General features: G+C 43.3%; 1 long non-coding RNA gene and 1 other non-coding gene across 2 annotated transcripts in view; both read right to left on the bottom strand.

Annotated features, from left to right (window-relative positions):
• LOC114815659 overlaps positions 1-7,184 on the bottom strand; it is a 121,191-nt gene extending 114,007 nt beyond the window's left edge. The window contains exon 1 of the long non-coding RNA XR_003763460.1: positions 7,111-7,184. This is a non-coding gene — a long non-coding RNA (uncharacterized LOC114815659). The remainder of the gene's footprint in view (positions 1-7,110) is intronic.
• Positions 7,185-18,143: 10,959 nt separating this feature from the next.
• Positions 18,144-18,251, bottom strand: LOC114815694. Its single transcript, XR_003763497.1, has one exon. It is a non-coding gene; the product is annotated as a U6 spliceosomal RNA (small nuclear RNA).
• Between the last annotated feature and the right edge of the window lie 1,302 nt (positions 18,252-19,553).

Genomic DNA, 19,553 nt, shown 5'->3' with positions numbered 1-19,553 from the left:
CGTGAGGGTCACAATCTTAATGCCCATTTTACAGATGAGGTAACTGAGGCCCAGTGAAGTGACTTGCCCACAGTCACACAGCTGACAAGTGGGAGAGCCGGGATTCGAACTCCTGACCTCTGACTCCCAAGCCCGGGCTCTTTCCACTGAGCCACGCTGCTTCCCAACATTTTCAGGAGAAGGGGGTGATCCTCTGACTCTCAGGCAGGCCTGTGCCCTATCCACTAGGCCATGTTGTTTCCACACTAGTGGAAAGAGATCAATCGCCAAAATTATGAATGATGGTATTTAGGTAAATACTGCCCTTTTTGTGCCAAGCTCTGGGATACAAAATAACCAGATCAGAGACAGTCTCTATCTCACGTGGGGCTCAAAGTCTAAGAATGGGGGGACAGGTACGTAAGCCCCATTTCACAGATGAGGAAACTGAGGTACAGTGCAGTTAAGTAACTTGCCCAGTATCTTACAGCAGGCAAGTGCGAGTCTCCTGACTCTTTAGTCCCATGCTCTTTCTACTAGGCCAAAATCACCAATCGTGGCCGTGCTTAATGAGTGAAGACTTAATTCTTCCAGACCTGAAAGCTGCAGATCTCTCAGGACTGAAGCCTTCCACAGAGTTTCCAAAGATGAGAAACTGGGCCCCAGTGATTTGTGTTGAGAAAGAGTATTCAAATCTCAAGGTCTCAAGAGAGAAAAACAAGGCCATAGGTAAAACTAGCTATTAATTGCTAACCCTTGGAGAAAAATGAGACTATTTGAGAAAACATTAAGACTGTGACATTGCAGAAACAAGAGCTCTTCCGTGGAGCTTAACTTTTACTGTTTAATTAAAAGGGGGATTAATACATTGCCAACAGCATGGAAGCAAAAATCACACCGTACTAAGTGCTGGGGTGGATTCGAGAAAATTGGGTTGGACACTCTCCCTGTTCCATGTGGGGCTTGCGGTCTAAATCCCCATTTTACAGATGAGGTAACCGAGGCCCAGAGAGGTGAAGTGACTTGTCCACGGTCACACAGCAGACAAGTGGCACAACCAGGATTAGAACTCATGACCTTCTGACTCCCAGGCCCAGGCTACAAGGCTCGTTGTAGGCAGGGAACATGTTGACCAAATCTCCTGTACTCGACTCTCCCAAGTGCTTAGTCTGGAGCCCTGCACAAAGGAGCACTCAATAAATACCATCGACTGCTATTTGAGGGAAATTCATTTTTTATTTTATTTTATTTTTTTTTTTTAACTTTTCTTACTCTTCTCTTCCAGTTTGGCCCGAGGAAGCTGGTTCCCTTTCTCCCCTCTACGGCATGGCCGGAGAGGAGCACAGACTGACCCATAGCCTCAACCGTGAGATCTCAGGCTACCCCAATCACAATCCCCTCTCCATGTTTGCCCTCAGTGGCCTTCCTTCATTGTTAATCCAGGCTCTTAGTTTTCCTCCCGGGGCAAATAATAATAATAAGTATGGTATCTGTTAAGCGATTACTATGTACCAAGCACTGTTCTAAGCACTGGATGAACACAACAATAAGACTTCTGTCTTCCTAAAATCTACACTACCTGCAGATTGGGACCCAGGTGACTACATAAAGATGACAATGAATCGGCAGAATGCTGCTGTCTGCGATGGGCCTGGAAACAACTGAGGTTCAAGCCTTTCTGCATCTGGCAAAGTCAGTATAAAACTACACTAGAAGGTGGTGGAGGACAGGTCTGGGAGTCAGAAGAACCTGGGTTTCACTCCTGCTCTACCACTTGTCTGCTGTTGTACCCCTGGAGAAGTCACTTCACTTCACTGGGCCTCGGTTATCTCATCTGTAAAATGGGGATTAAAACTGTGAGCCCCACATGGGATGGGGAATGTGTCCAACCTGATCTACCCCAGTGCTTAGAAGACTGTTTGAGAATGCTCAGTGCTAGACAGCCTAGCATCAGAAGGACAAACGAAGGCTGCAGAGAATAGGGATGCACCATGGCATAGTGGATAGATCACGGCCTGGGAGTCAGAAGGCCCTGGGTTCTAATTCAGACTCTGCTACTTGTCTGCTGTGTGACCTTGGACAAGGCACTTCATTTCTCTGTGCCTCAGTTACTTTGTCTGTAAAAAAGGGATTCAGACTGAGACACCCATGAGGGACAAGGACTGTGTCCAACCTGGTTAGCTTGTTTCTACCCTGGAACTTAATATAGTGACTGGCACATAGTAAGCACTCACTAAGGATCAAGATGAAAGATGAAATAGAGAAGTAGGGTGGCCTTTTGGGATGAGCAAGGGCCTGAGAGTCAGAGCCCTGTGTTCTAATCCCAGCTCTGTCAAGTGCTTGCTGTGTGACCTGGAGCAAGTCTCTTAACTTGCCTGTGCCTCAGTTTCCTCAATTGTAAGATGAGAATTAAATACCAGTTCTCCCTCTTAGACTGGGAGCCCCATGTGGTACAGAGACTGTGCCTGACCTAATTAACCTAACGACCTGCAAGCATGGTGAGTGGATGGAACATGGACCTGGGAGTCAGAAGTTTATGAGTTCTAATCCCGGCTCCTCCATTTATCTGCTGTGTGATCTTGGGCAAATCACTTCACTTCTCTGTGCCTTAGTCACCTCATCTGTAAAATGGGGATTGAGAGTGTGAGCCACACACGGGACAAGGACTGTGTCCAACCCGATTTGTTTGTGTGTGTTCTTTGTGGACAGGGAATATTTATTGTTGTATTGTTCTTTCCCAATAACTTAGTACAGTGTTCTGCAGAGTAAGCCCTTAATAAATACAGTAACAATACAATTGATTGAATGAATGAATCCACCTCACTTAATACAGTGCCTGGAACATATTAAGTGCTCAACAAATACCATAATTATCATTAACTTGAACTTACCCCAGTGCTTAGAACACTGTTTGGCACATAGTAAGCACTTAGGTAAATCCATTAAAAAAAAAACAAAAAACAAAAACCTTCGAGGCTGAGTTTGATACCAGGCAAACTCAGAAGAGAAGGTAGGAGATGTATCATGATCTTTTACCTAGGCAGAATTCACAGTGATTATATGGATCATAGGTCTGCTCTTTTCTTAGGGCTTGAAACATTTACATACAACTGTTTGGGTGGACTCAGACATACGTGGGCAAACGGAGGGCAGTCAAATCTCATAAAATAGCACTAATATCTTTTTGTGAGTGCTGACGGTGTTTGTGAGGTCATCTTTTTTTTATTTTCAAAAGTTGGACAGTAGACACACATATGTGTTGAAAGGAGTGGAAACATGGGAGAGGAAAGAGCTAGAAAAATTAAAACTTACCTATGTGTTCTAAGATACATCAGTATACACTTGCCTAAGCAATTACATATTCATAATTTGCAATCATAGCTGTTCACACAACAAGGCTAAATTAGATGTTCAAACAAGGCTAAATCAAACAACAATGTTCCAAAGGAACATACTCTCAGTTACCATTTAAAAAATAGAAGAAAATGTGTTTGGGGGGTGAAAAAAAAGTTTTAGGCTATTTTTTAGCAAAAGAAATTCAAAATGTTCACTCTCACCCCACAATTTTTAGGTCTTAAAACCAAATAATTTGTGTTACAACAAAAAGTTCAAATAAGCATGGTCCAAAAGGTTAAAGGAGAGAAATACAATATTACATAAGGAACAAAACAAAGTGAAAAATATACTTAGTCAAAGACTATAATTCTTACCACATAACCTCTTTTTAGCTTATAGTTCACAAGTTGGAAGTTTGTGAAATGTGGTTAGCGTGGAAGTAATCGGGAATGCTTTCTGGACTCAAATGCCCCTCTGCCAATGTGTCTCCAATTAGAAAAATGCATCAAAATTCAGTTCAGATGATTTAAATGTCCATTATAGTTGAAGTGTGGAACAAAGCCACAGTTAGTCATTGTACATTTGCCAAGATTCTGATTTTTGGCTCCATTAACCAACTGTCCTGCTGAGATGTTTGTATACCGTATATGAAAAATATGTATTTGCATGTGCATTTCAGCAGAGCCCCATAATCCACACTATATATTGCTGCCGGCTGTGTTTAATGGAATATGTCCAACAAGTGAGCAAAGACTCGAAGTTACAAACAATATTCCAAAAGGACTTTTATCTGAATGAGACACAATGCCGCTCATAATATTTCTACATTTACGGAGTCAGGTCCATAATAGTGTTTGGGAGGTGTTTTCTCAAGGAAAGTTAGAATGTGCCACATGATCATGATTTTGTTTTTTCCTATGGGAAAATGTTCCCCAAATAGCCTACTAAGGATCATCTGTGAAAAGGAAAGAGGAATTTGTTGAGGAAACAAAAATTTCACTCTGGGAATAAAGTAGCAGGCCAGCATGCCTCTCCGACTCTCTAGAATTTAGGGCTATCCTGGAGAGTATACTTAGATGCCAAGGCGGTGACAGTTTTGGACATTTTAAAAACAAAGCAAAGCCAGGGTGTGTGTAACATGCATGTCCTAACACACCTGGTGTGTCGGATGGATGATCAAATAGGATGGGGAAAGCCTTCTAATCAACACTAGAGAAGCAGCGCAGCCTAGTGGATAGAGCAGCTCAGGCCTGGGAGTCAGGAGGACCTGGGTTCTAATCCTTGCTCCACCACATGTCTGGGGGGGGGGGGGGGGCGGATTTTGGGCAAGTCACTTCACTTCTTTGAGCCTCAGCGACCTTATCTGTAAAATGGGGATTAGAGACTGTGAGCCATGTGGAACGTGGACTGTGTCCAACCTGATTAGCTTGTATCCACCCCAGCGCTTAGTACAATGCCTGGTACATAGTAAGCACTTAAATACCATATTGAAAAAAAAAGCTGGTTTTCCCTTGGACAGTACACTTCAGCAAACTATGCACTACAACAGACAAGCCAGGAATCACCAGGGAATATGTGGGATACAGTCATCTTACTAGGATTGCCACAATGGCAATCTTTACTCAGTGACAACTGAGTATAACAGGTAAACAACAAAAATAATAATAATTACATATATGTTAAGGGCTTACTATGTGCCAGGCACTGTTCTAAGCACTGGGGTGGATACAAGCAAATTGGGTTGGACATAGTACCTGTCCTATAGAGGGCACACAGTCTAAATCCCCATTTTACAGATGAAGTAACTGAGGTCTAGAAGTCAAGTGACTTGCCCCAAGCCATGCAGATGTCAAGTGGCGGAGCCTGGGTTAGAACCCATGACCTCTGACTGCTAGGCCTGTGCTCTATCTGCTATGCCATAGGTGCTGCAAGGGAAGAGACAGGTTTCCCGACCAGTGATGGTGAATTGAAATTGGGCATATGCAAGCAGGAAGTGTAAAACAAAGTTTTAGAGACATAATGAAGCCCAGTCCCCTTGTGCCAGAGGGGCAATTGGCTGAAAGAAAGCTGACAGGGAGGCAGCAGAGGCTAGTGGAAAGACTATGGGACCGTGAGTCAGATTAGGGTCACGGTGCCTGTGCTGCCACTGGCCTGCTGTGTGATCTTGCGCAAATCCCTTAACCTCTCTGAGCTTAAGTTTTGTCATCTGTAAATTGGGCAAAAAAATCCCTGCTCTCCCTACCACTTAGGTCACGAGCTTCATGTGGGGCAGGGACTGGGTCCAATCTGAGTATCCATCCCAGCCTAGTAGGACCACATTAAGCCCAGTGAACAATAAGAGAAGAGGCCTCTGGTCCAGCTACCCATGAAGATCAAGAGGGAAGGTGATTGATGCTATGTCAGTGGACTGGATCTGCAGGAGGTGAACATATCAAAGGGCAAAATATGTAAACTGGATGGTAGGTCACAGATGTTTCATACACTCACATGAATAAGATCTCACCACTGGTAGCTTCCCTGAATACAAAGGACAGTGATGAATGTATTGGTTCCATTAGTGGCAGCTATAACCACTGTCCATCTGGATATATTTTGGGGTTTGTAAAGTTCACTAGAATGCAAGGGGTTTTTTTCTTTTAAATGTAGTAAACTATGCAACCAGCCCTAAATGGTTAGGCAGAGATAGATTTAACTAACTGTCTTGGGATTTAAGGAACTCTCTGCATACAACTAGGTCATTTTAAGACTTGATATAATTAGCAAACATAAGAGTACATTTTAGGGACTTCGTGAGGTTTTCTTCTGGAATCTTGGTGATTCTTTTAGGTCATGTCCACACAGGCAGAGTGGAACGTTTAAAATTACCCACTGACCGATGCCCAGCATCAAACTACATTAACCAGGGCAAAACCCGAGTTGTCCTCCACTATCGAGATCATTTCAGCTCCTCTGAGATTTCATATTTCCATTAAGAAACATCCATATGGATGCCCTATCTTGACTTCTCCCTCTCACCTCTCACATTGTCTGCTTGTGAAAGCCCACCACATTTCCCCTCTCTCCAACCACACATACATTGTTTCAACAATCATCACTTCCTCTACATTCAAATGGCTACTACCCTGCCTAGGTTTTCATCTTATTCCAGCCAGACTTCTCACTGAAGATATGAACCACCTCACTGGTCTCTTTGCATCCAGCCTCCTCTCCAAGCCATAGTTCATGCCCTGCACCAATCATTTTCCAAAAAACATTGTTCTCCACATCTCTCTCCATTCCCACAAAACCTTCAATGGTTACCTGGGAAGAAACTCCTGAATACTAGCTTTAAATTACTCCCTCATCCCCTCTTCTGCTACCACACCCAGCTCTCACTCTTTTCACCTCAAACTCTTAACTCGATTTACCCATCCTTGTCTCCCCCACTGCCCACCTCTTGTTCACACCCACCCCAAACCACGAACTCCATCTCCTTTCAAACCTGCAGGACATTTGTTTACACATGAACTTAAGTGCTTGACTTCTCTTCCTTCCTCCTGCGTACTATTCTGAGCCCTCCTCTCCCATTAGGTCACAAGATCTTAGAAGTAAGGATCATTCATTCAGTCGTATTTTTTGAGTGCTTACTGTGTGTAGACCACTAGTCACCTGCACCCAGAAGGTGCTCAGTAAGTACTATTCCTCAATTGTTTCATATTTCTGAAGTATCTCTTGCTTATTTGGAATGTTATCTAATTTGAAAACTAGTCAAGGGAAAAAAGCAGACGTCAAAGGGAATGAGTTCATACCACTTACTGTGAATGCGGGACAAAGGAGACGGTTGCCGATTCAACGTTGCATATCCAGCTGGACGTGGCATACCAACACCTATTTAGACAAAAGAAACGATGACTAGAGCTGACATGTATAACATGACTCAATCTCTAAAAGAGAGTCTGTGAATGATTCCAGAATTCAACGCATTTATCCAGTTGCTCTCCATTCCTCCAGTAGGTGCTGTTTCAAGAATCGACATGCTACTGTTTGAGGAAACAGATTCAGCTGTTACTGGGGAAAAAGTCACTTGAAGGTAGTGAAAAAATACCTTCTCATTGCACCTGGAACAACTAAAAGTGCAAACTATTTTCTCTTGTAAAAATGTATCTGGGAATACCTTGTAAGAGAATTGAAAACATTTGTTGTGGCACAACATCAGAAGGATGAAAATTCTCTCCAAACATAACATGCCTTTGGCTATTCATTAACCCTTATGTTTCCGGATATCCAATTCCAGATTCCAATACAAATTATAGTATTTATTAGCCATTAGCCCAGTGCTTGGCCCAAAGGTCCTCTAGACTGTAAACCCCTTGAGGGCAGGGAAAATGTCTCTTTATACTATTGTATGCTCCTCATGCTTAGTTCAGTGCTCTGCATACGGTAAGCACTCAACATTGGTTGGTAAGTGCCTAAACACTGATAATTGGTAAATTGGATCAGACACAGTTCCTGTTCCAAACAATACAAAAGTTAATGAAGTCAGGTATATTGGCCTAACTTTACAGATGAACTAATTAAAGATGAGAGGAATGTGGTGAACTGTCATTTAACAGAGCAGAGGCCAAACTAGGTCTGCTTGGAGGTCTGCTCTTCCCATCCCTTTAACTGTGGGCCCCAGTTGGGATAGAAACTGTGTCTAACTTGATGTACTTAAGTTTAAATATTTATCATAACTCTGCTCATTGTAAATGCTTTTATGTCTATCTCCCTCCTTTAGATTGTAAACTCCAGGTGGGTAGAGAACATGTCTCCCAAGTGGGCCCTCAATAAATATGAATACTGCTACTTAATAAACGCTGGCATCATTAATTCATTCAATTGTATTTATTAAGCACTTACTGTGTGCAGAGCATTTTTTAAGCTCTTGGGAAAGTACACTACAACAATAAACAGGGACATTCCCTGCCTACAACAAGCTCACAATCTGGGGAGGGGGAGACAGACCTCAGTACAAACAAATAAAACTACAGATATATATAGGTTCTGTGGGGTTGTGGGGTGGGGAGGGGGGAGAGCAAAGGGAGCAAGACAGGGTGATGCAGAAGGGAGTGGGAAAGGAGGAAAAATGGATCTTTCAACTCCAAGCCCCTGGCTCTTTCCTCTAGGCCATGCTCCTATCCTACTGATGCTGTGTCTCGTTATTTTCCCCAGGTGATTTTGAAATAAAATTGCACAGCACTGCATCTGTCCACATCCCATACAATACCTTGCATGCTACTCCTTTACTCCTCAATCATTTCCGGACTTGGCCCTTTGTGGCCTCTCATGCCAGGGCTAATTTAGGCCATTTATAAAACCCCGATGTAATGATGAATACAGAACATGGCTAAGTTACCCCAAACTGTCTAGTTCGGATATATAGGACAACCGGTCATCCTAACTCCCTAGTAGGGTTGAAAAAACTGCCACAGCTCAGAGCATGGTGGCTGAAGTTGTGCCTGCATGACTCATTTAAACATTGCCACAGTTTGGGAATACTTCACCCCTTTTTTATTCCACATAGACCAATAAAATTCTCTTTATGGTTTGTGAGAAAGGATTATACCACAATAAATATGGAGGTTTAAAAAGAAAAAAACCCAAAAAGAAATCCCAAATTCAGTCTTCAGTGGTGCAATGATAGATTTTCCTACTTCTTCCTAAAAGCTGGGATAGATACAAGTTCAGTTGGATACAGTTACTGTCCCATTATAAGGAGACGGGGAAAGAGACATCACTACTTTTGGGGGAGAGGATAGGAGGCATCCCCCTCTGTGGTCAGAAGGGCCCATGCCTTCAAACCAATACAACTCTTCCTCCCACCAATAAGGCTGCCTAGTCTAAAAACACTCCAAACCATCACAGGGAAAGATTTGCTCCCAATAATAATGTTAATAATAATGTTGGTATTTGTTAAGCGCTTACTACGTGCCGAGCACTGTTCTAAGCGCTGGGGTAGATAAAGGGTAATCAGGTTGTCCCACGTGAGGCTCACAGTCTTCATCCCCATTTTACAGATGAGGTAACTGAGGCACAGAGAAGTGAAGTGACTTGCCCACAGTCACATAGCTGACAAGTGGCAAAGCCGGGAGTCGAACCCATGTTCTGTCAAGGGACCCCTCTAAGCTTTTTCAGTTCCAGGACAAGAGGGTTGACTGTGTTGATGACATAAGGTTCGTGCACAAGTTTGGGAACTTGGGTTGAAGAAGGCTGCAACTCAAACATTTCTATTAATACTTTACCCAAGTTGGTGGTGGGGGTGGGTGTCTACTTTGTTAATTAAAATACTAATCATGCCATGTATTAAGCACATACTCTGTGCTAGGCACTCGGGCAGATACCATGTTATGTGATCAGATGGACTCATCCCATAGTAAGTGACTCGGTTGCTCCTGCACTGCTCAGATGTGGTAGTAGAGTCTCCGGCTCCCACCTGCCAGGGCCCAACTGCTCACCCTTATTCACATTCATGAAGCGAATCCAACTGCTTGAGGCCAACTGGCCTAGGCCTCACTTGAACCGCCCCATTCCCTTTTCAGGGAGGCTAAGTGCTTTTGAAAAGACTGGGAATTTGAGGTGCTGTGAAAATGGAGAACACTTGACAGAGGAATAGGACTCTTAATTGTTTTAAGTCACACTGCATTCTTAAAACAAAGGATCGACACTGTGCCACCACATCTCAAAGAAAACAAAGGACAAAAATGACAGTGGGGGGGAGGGCGGGGAGAGGGGAAGGGGAGAGACACCGCCAAAATGATGCTTGATGCTGATGAACCACCATCTGATAAGCAGTGTGGCTCAGTGGAAAGAGCCCGGGCTTGGGAGTCAGAGGTCATGAGTTCTGATCCCGGCTCCACCACTTAATGTTGGTATTTGTTAAGCGCTTACTATGTGCCGAGCACTGTTCTAAGCGCTGGGGTAGACATGGGGAATCAGGTTGTCCCACGTGGGGCTCACAGTCTTAATCCCCATTTTACAGATGAGGGAACTGAGGCACAGAGAAGTTAAGTGACTTTCCCACAGTCACACAGCCAACAAGTGGCAGAGCTGGGATTCGAACTCATGAGCTGGGATTCGAACTCACCACTTACCAGCTGAGTGACTTTGGGCAAGTCACAACTTCTCTGTGCCTCAGTTACCTCATTTATAAAATGGGGATTAAGACTGAGTCCCACATGGGCCAACCTGATTACCTTGTATCCCCCCCAGCGCTTAGAACAGTGCTTGGCACACAGTAATCGCTTAACAAATATCATCCGCTGACATGACTTTAGAAAGCTTGGCACAAAGTAAGTGCTTAACAAATACCATAATCATCAAAGGTGCTCTGAAAAGTCTGACCAAAAAAAATCCACTTGAGTGAAATTCTCCCCTATAAAGCTATGATAATAATAATAATTATGGTATTCATAAAGTGCTTATATCATGCTAGACACTGTACTAAGCACTGGGGTGGACACAAGCAAATTGGGAAGCAGCGTGGCTTAGTGGAAAGAGCCTGGGCTTCGGAGTCAGAGGTCATGGGTTCGACTCCCGGCTCTGCCACTTGTCAGCTGTGTGACTGTGGGCAAGTCACTTAACTTCTCTGTGCCTCAGTTACCTCATCTGTAAAATGGGGATTAACTGTGAGCCTCACGTGGGACGACCTGATTACCCTGTATCTCCCCCAGCACTTAGAACAGTGCTCGGCACATAGTAAGCGCTTAAAAAATACCAACATTATTAAGCAAATTGGGTTGGACATAGTCCCTATCCTCTCATGGGGCTCACAGCCTCAATCCCCATTTTATGGATGATGTAACTAAGGCCCAGAGATGTGAAGTGACTTGCCCAAGGTGTCAGAGCAGATACGTGGCATAGCCGGGGTTAGAACCTATGACCTTCTGACTCCCAGGCCCGTGCTCTATTCACTACACCATGCTGCTATAAATGATGATGGAATAATTAAGCACACATTCTCTCGCATTACCATTATTTTCCAGTTCCAGTTTACTTTTAGTCAGCGGGCATCTTTGCCTCACAGCACCCCAGGACCACAACTTACCCCTGCACGGCCTAGGGGAACAAGCCTGGGCCTGGGAATCGGATGACCCGGGTTCTAATCACAGTTCTGCCACAGACGGCTGTGGTGGCTTCAGTTTTCTCATCTGTACAGTGAGGACAAGATCCCTACTCTCTACCTCTTAGTTGGGAGTCCCAATTGGAACTGAGACTGCTGCTCTAGTTTTCTCATTACCTTGTAACCCCCGCCCCCAAACACCACCAATCCAGTGCTTTACCCAGTGATCAATCATACTTATTGGGAGTTTACATAGTGCAAAGCACTGAGAGAGTACAATATAACAGACACATTCCCTGCCAATGATGAGAATGATGATAATAGTAAAAACGGAGGGCAGATGGTATCAACTGTATCCTTGCTGGGTGACCCAAAGGTGACAATAACTACAGGAGTCGACCCAGTAGGTAGAAGTGGTACGACTGATAGATGGCTGCATGACTTGGGAGAGCAAATTAAAGAGGCAGATATTAGAGTCAGTATGCCACAGCAGCAGCCACCAATGAGGTGGATCAGCAAAAAAAAAAAAAAAGTGAGAAAAGCCCAAATTACTCCTCCAGAGGATTGACTACAGACAGCCTAGATGGGAGGGAAGGGAAGGCTTAGGAAACTGTTCCCGGGTTTAAGGAAGCACGGCCAGAAAATCCTCTTGCATCAACCAAGCAGGAGCCCAATTATCATCCCCTGACAGAGTCTATGATAAGAATTTTATAAACTTTAGAAAAGCAACACGTGCAAGCAATATAAATCGGCAAAACGAAGCTATTTCCTTACACCATTTGGGAGAAGCCAAAAAACCAAGAAGCCATTCTGAAAATAAGACAGATAAATTCCCTTTTTGTATTTTTTTTTAAAGGCAGTAAAATCTGCCTGTAGGAAATTCTACAAGACATGGGAAAAGTCTTAGAGCTAAACAGTGCCGTAGAACAAATACATAGGAAGGAGTCCCAAATGGATTTGATTAATTCCATTTCTAGCAGGGATTTGTGAATGCTATCACACTTCTGGCTCAGACAAACTCCAAACCCAACTTGCTTCAGTTTTGGTTTCCTAAAGGATTAACCACGGGAATAGCTGGGGTAATACAACTCATGGGCAGGCAGGAACTGTCTCTCGGATTTGCATTAAAATTATCAATAGGCTTTGAAAAACGACTGGATGTCCAAAATGACAGCTGACCTACCAATTGCATTCTACTCAAATGCTTAAAACAGCTTTCTGCACAAAGCGCTCAATAAATACCACTTAATGGTAGACATTTTGTAACGTAGGGAACCACTGAAGGCCCTCAAAAACACCAGACCCAGAGCCCCGTGGGGTATTGTGTGTTATGCCAGCTCTGCAGTTTAGTGATGTCATGACATTTCGAGGAAAGTACTTCAAGTTCACCCCAACCTGGAATGGGGTGGAGATCCCCACTTAATCTAGAGCTGATGTATTCCCCTCCAGGATCCATATGAACATGGGGACAGGGTTTGAGAAGGGCAACTAAGAGGCAGGAGTCAGAGTGGAGGGAGACTGGATCCTTAAAATAAAAGTACCAGACATAAAGACCCCTTGTACCATAGCACCAGAAAACTCAACTATCTGGGATAAAATGGCATGAATGACCATGTTATGAGTCATGACCCCTTAATCTTTTCCTTTTGGTCATGAGGAGTTTAGAGATACTCAGATACATTCCCCCACTGATAATCTTCTAGATTCATCAAACATGGTGCTGTGAGATGCTGAGGGAGGAAAAAGAAAAAGAGGGGGAAAGGAGGCAGGAAATGGCTTTTAGAAGCATGAACGTTTCTCTTACCCAGTTTCAGGGGGTGAAATCGGACAGACTACCTACCCATGGTGTAGTGGATAGAGCACGGGCCTGGGAATCAGAAGGCCATGGGTTCTAATCCCGGCTCCCCCACTTGTCTGCTATGTGACCTTGGGCATGTCACTTCCCTTCTCTGGGCCTCAGTTACCTCATCTGTAAAATGGGAGTTAAGAGTGTGGGCCTAATGTGGGACACAGACGTGTCCAACCTGATTAACTTCTACTCCAGCACTTAGAACAGTGCTTGGCACACAGTAAGCTCTTAAGTACCATAATTATTGTTGTTATTATCATCTACCATTCTAACAGAATGCTGAATGTGAATGCTGGCATCACAGACTTCAAGGTCAAGATGGTGGACAGCGCAATGGGGACATCTCATGAATCAGTTCCAAGCAGGACGGTAGGCTTCGGATGACAGTGGCAGCGGGTGGGAAGGAATGCTTCCAAGAAAGAAAGGCTCAGTCATGTAGCCAGTTGATAGATGGTGGAGCCTTAGCTAGAGATGTCACGGACTCTGATGACTTTCTTTGTTGTGCTCCACTGATACAGAGAACTATCTTACCTTAAAAACAATTAAAATCCTGGGCTATTATTCCTCATTTCATAGATGAGGATGTTCTGAAATATTAAGTGATTTACCCAGAGCTATACAGCAACTAATTTATTATATTTACTTACTGGTATTAATGAGCACTTACTATGTATAGAGCATTGTACCAGGTGCTTGGAAGAGTACAATATGACAGAATTAGCAAGCACATTCCCTGCCTATAATGATATGTTTCTATACCTACCCCTTTCCAAATAAAAGTCACCAGGAAAGCAAATATAAACTGAGTAAACATCACAATAACTCAACACTATGCAAAGTGCAGGTTGAAAATAAACTCTCAGTGACTATGGATGAAAAGGACAAGAAATCAAACTTGCAAACAAGACAGCAGTAGAAATCAAAGGACTAGATGTAAGAACCGGCTTATTCTGTATTTTTGCCATATTCCCCAATTACAGCTGAAACGTCTCTATCAGTCTTGATGAACTGAACCTATTGCCTGGGATTTAGCTAATATTTGGACAGAGGGACAACTCTGTCATATTCTCAGCCCTGTCAAAACCCCCCGAGTCATGTAAAGAGTTAATGCTCCTTCAAAAATGCTTCCCTCCATAATAGGGAGTAAAGTCTAACCTAACCGCTAGGAGACAATGTTAATCCTACCAGTGACAGTAAAATGAAGAGGTTTTGTTTTAAGAATTAGGCCATGAAACTACACGGTAATCATACTCTTCTAGTGTAATATGGGAACTTTGCCCCTGGACTCTATCCATAAGTGCTGCTATCCAATCTAGAGCAATTTTATTCATTCCCTTGTGTTAGAAATTATATTGCTTGCATTCCAGTATCACACTGTATTAAAGGCATACATAGAACAAGTATTATATAAAGCAAAAGGTACTTTTTTGGCTCAGTAGAGACGACATTTCTGACATTTTTCCCTCTTCTGAAAATTCTCCCAGCAACAAAAACATCTAACACCACCCTAAAACAAAGTAATGCTGGTTCAAATGCAGGAGTCCAATAATGGTTGGCTAGCTGATTTCACACTAGGTTGGTCTTCCAAGAAACTTCAGGCAGTAATGTAATTAGAATGCTGAAAGTGTTTTCGATTAAAGGCGATTATATTTACTGACCTGTTGAAAGGTTCATACCGTGGCGCCTAGATTTTTCAGAATGCATTTGGTGCCGTTTCACTTTGGAAAGTGTGTCTAAAGACTTCCATGACTCCAGCAGTCTGATCTATCCCCAAAGAGCACAGGGATCACAAAGCACTAAAAGCAACACCTTTCAGCATAAAACAGCCTTGTCAATAGGAGGAGGAAGGTGGGGGGGGGGGGAAGCATCAGAAAGCACGGAGCCCACACAATCACAACTCTAACTTCCTGACAAGCAACCAGCCTTTCTGTAATGGAAAAAGTGTTCAAGCTGTTGCTAATGGTAGCACATGGCCATACTTTCGGCCTACCCTTGAAAAGTTATATTGTTACCCCTGGGCCCAGTCTTACTTACGTGGCTTGTCCTTTATATTTCCTGTGATGCCCCTGGGGGACCAAACGTGGCACTGACACCATTCAAATTTCCACACCTGGTCTGCTCTTCAACACTCTGCTCAAGAGCCTGCCTTCACAATTGAATATATTTCTGCAAAAGCAAATCCATTCCCTGCCTTCATCAACTGGAGAATGGAAGGTCCTTCATGGCTTACTGGGATCACAGAGAGGAAGTGGAGATTGATTGTATATGTATTTTCTTACTCTAATCTATGCCACAATTACTCATTTCAGTGCTCTGCCCACAATAAGCGCTCAATTAATCCCATCAATGGACCGATTGTCCCATTCTCCCTGCTGGTCTGTGCTGTGTAATTTACTTTACTTGTTATGGGCATGGAATGTATCTGCTACTTCCGCTTACTGAAAACCCTAATCATCCAACCCTGTAGTTTCCAGAGCCTCACTGTTTACGGTCGTCTCTCCCTACTACCACAAGGCTTTCTCCTCTCTTTCAGAGAGTTGGTCTTCATTTCCATCCAAGACATATTTTTTCCAAAGCAACCCCCAAAATCAGGCAGCAAAATGCTAATATGATGCTTAAAAAGCAGGTAATGCCACACAAAGCATATGGGGACAGTGGCACACAATTCTGGTTATAAGAGTCTATAGAATTACTACATTGCATGAGCCACATTCGAACTCCTGGAGCCATCTAGTGTTGAGAAACTAGCCCATGGGGAAAATGGAGCCCTCAGGACTGTAACGTATCCAGTCCACATCCTGATGACATTGGAAAGCAAAGAACAGAAGAAATTCATGACTGGGTAAGACCATTATTCAAACAGTTTGCTCCTTAGTGCCTACAGTGAGATCTTCCATTATTCACTCCTGTTTCACAATTAAGATGACAATCAATGGTATTTGAGCACTTGCTATATGCAGAGCACTGTATATGCGCTCAGGAGAGTACTACAGAATTAGCACATGCGGTCCATGCCCATAACAAGTTTAGAGTGTAGGTGGGGAGACAGACATGAATGTGAATAATTTATAATGTATAATGGAAATATAAGTACATCAGAGAAGCAGCGTGGCTCGTTGGAAAAAGCATGGGCTTTGGAGTCAGAGGTCATGGGTTCAAATCCTGGCTCTGCCACGTGTCAACTGTGTGACTGTGGGCAAGTCACTTAACTTCTCTGTGCCTCAGTTACCTCATCTGTAAAATGGGGATTAAGACTGTGAGCCCCACGTGGGACAACTTAACGTTAACGTTGGTATTTGTTAAGCGCTTACTATGTGCCGAGCACTGTTCTAAGCGCTGGGATAGACACAGGGGAATCAGGTTGTCCCACTTGGGGCTCACAATCTTAATCCCCATTTTACAGATGAGGTAACTGAGGCACCGAGAAGTGAAGTGACTTGCCCAAAGTCACACGGCTGACAAGTGGCCGAGCGGGGATTCGAACCCATGACCTCTGACTCCAAAGCCCGTGCTCTTTCCACTGAGCCACGCTGCTTAACTTGATTCCCCTGTGTCTACCCCAGTGCTTAGAACAGTGCTCTGCACAGAGTAAGCGCTTAACAAATACCAACATTATTATTATTATAAGTGCTGTGGGGTTGGGGGTGGCCAGAGGTCACAGATTCAAGTGCAAAGGTGATTTGTTAACATATTAACAAATCCCCTCCCAGCTCCAAGTTACTTGTGTACATAGCTATAATTTCTTTATTTAGTCATATTGTCTGTCTCCCCCTCTACACTTTAAGGTCACTGTGGGCAGGGAATATATCTGCTTATTGTTATACTCTCCCAAGTGCTTAGTACAGAGCTCTGCAGGGCTCAATAAATATGATTGAATTGAATGATGGGTAAATGGATTCTCAATGCTTGAATGATGACTGTCCTTCCAAAATACCATAGGAGAAACCAATGAACATTGGCTCCTATTAGAATTGATCGCGCAAATCACTGATAAACAAAAATCATCTATTAGAAGCACTATTAGAAGCACTAATAGTATTTACTCAGTGATTACTGTGTGCAGGGCATTATATTCAGCTCTGGGAGAAAATACAGAGTTGGGAATTGGATAGCCCATGGAGCTACTCCTTGGGAAGAGATGTTCATGCCTCAAATGCTGGAGACAATATCTTGTCACCGCTGCAGCTAGAAAAGGGAGCATTCCATTTTTTAAATATCATTCAATGAATGGCATTTATTGAACGCATAAGCGCTCAAGAAATACGATTGAACGAAAGACAATTGAATGAATGCAGAACACTGGACTAAGTGCTTGGGAGTGCAAAGGTGGCTGGCACTCTAGGAAGTGGCTAACAGAGGGTAAACCACCACCTCTGTAGTACTGGCACTACCTCTTAGCTGGGCCACCCACCCAAGCACTCAGAGACCAGACTGTGTCCATTTCCACTGCAGCCTTCTTCCTAGTCCCACCTCTGCAGGCCTTGGGCCAGGCCAATTCCAAGTCCTTTTAATGCCAGGTGAAGTTACACAGAACTGAACAATTATTACAATAGTGGCATCAGTGAAGCACTTTAAGTGTCAAGTAATAATAATAATGATGATGGTATTTCTTAAGCACTTACTATGTGCCAAGCACTGTTCTGAGCACTGGGGTAGATACAAGGTTATCAGGTTGTCCCAAGTGGGGCACAGAGTCTTAATCCCCATTTTACAGATGAGGTAACTGAGGCACAGAGAAGTTTAGTGATTTGTCCAAAGTCACACAGCTGACAAATGGATCTTGGATTAGAACCCATGACCTCTGACTTCCAAGCCCTTGCTCTTTCCACTAAGCCACGCTGTTCTTAAATATATGCAACGCTTCATGAATTTGCGTGTCATCCTAAAGCTACTGGGTTGGGCAAAAATATGGAATGCTTCACGAGTTTGTGTGTCCTCCTTGTGCAGGGGCCATGCTAATCTTCTCTGTATCATTCCAATTTTAGTATGTGTGCTGCCGATCTAAAGCACTGGGATAGATACAAGTTAGTTGGGCCAGAAATGGCCCCTGTCCCACTTGGCACTCATGGTCAAAGGGGGAGGGAGAAGCAGTATTGAATCCCCAATTTCCACCTGAGAAAACTGAGGCACAAGAAAGTTTAGCAACCTGCCCAAGGTCACACAACAGAATGGGGGATTAGAACCCAGGTCCTCTGACTCCAGGCCCATGCTCTTCCCACTAGGCCACACTGCTCCTTCACATGGGGAAAACCCATATGATTTCCATTCTCTCTCCCTTTTCACATAAACCGATACAAGGCAACCTTCTATGTCCTATGACGCTTCACCCCTACCTCTATTATTGGAAACAAATATGGCAGATTAATTTGATGTGGAGGATAAATGGTGACTAAGGGGAGGGGGCGGAGAGGGGGAATGAAGAGGAGAGTGTTTTGCCATATTACAACATGGAATCCCTACACACACACACACCTTTAGTTTTGTTCACTTCAACAGCTCCCTTGCTACTCTAAAAAAAAAAAATCACCAAATAAAAATGAACGTAGCAAGGCTAGCTTTCAGGAATCACATGACTGGTTGAAGAAAGTAAAAATATTATTTTTAAAGCTCTTTAGCGAGCCAGAGTCCAATTTAAAAAAAGTTTCCCGGTGCTCCCTTCTCGTGTCCCAGGGATTATGCATAAATGTCCTTTACAACCTGGCACATTTACATTCAAAGCAAACGTTTGAAACTATTTTTTAAGTCATTTTAATAGGCGCCAGCAGGTGGTCTTTACGAAGAGATGGTTTTAAAGAAAGTCTCATTGTAGTCTCCTCACTTTCTACAAAACGTGTGGGGTTGTTTTTTTTTTTTATTAAAAGAGAGAAAGAAGAAGATACTGATGCTGAGAAAGGTTCGGGGTAGTTAGTGTGTGTGTGGTGGAAGGTTAGGTCTATTATATTATTCTTGAAGTGCTTTAGGAGTTGCGTATTTTGGGTTATTCTGTTCAAAACAGCACTTTTCTTACGTGCCCAGTTTTACTATCAAAAACATGAATTCCCACACTTTTGAGTCAAGTCTGACCATATCTGCATAGTTTAATAAGTTGGAGTTTAGGAGAAATTCTTGCTAAATAAGGGTTTTTCTTAGTGCTTTTTGTTTTGCTGTCTTGATTGGATACAAAAATAAGGAGCTGTCAATCTATTTTCTTTTGAGGTCTTTTTCTCTCCCTTTGGAAATTAGTTACAGCCTGCTTTTTGTAGCTTTGTATCCAGCACTGACCTAATTTAATTACCATGACTTGGGTGGTTTAAAGATAAATACTTTTATTCA

Source organism: Ornithorhynchus anatinus, chromosome 12, assembly GCF_004115215.2.
Source record: "Ornithorhynchus anatinus isolate Pmale09 chromosome 12, mOrnAna1.pri.v4, whole genome shotgun sequence".
Classification (NCBI taxonomy): Eukaryota; Metazoa; Chordata; class Mammalia; order Monotremata; family Ornithorhynchidae; genus Ornithorhynchus; species Ornithorhynchus anatinus.
Note: the sequence above shows the minus strand (reverse complement) of the source record. Positions and strands in the feature narration are given on the sequence as shown.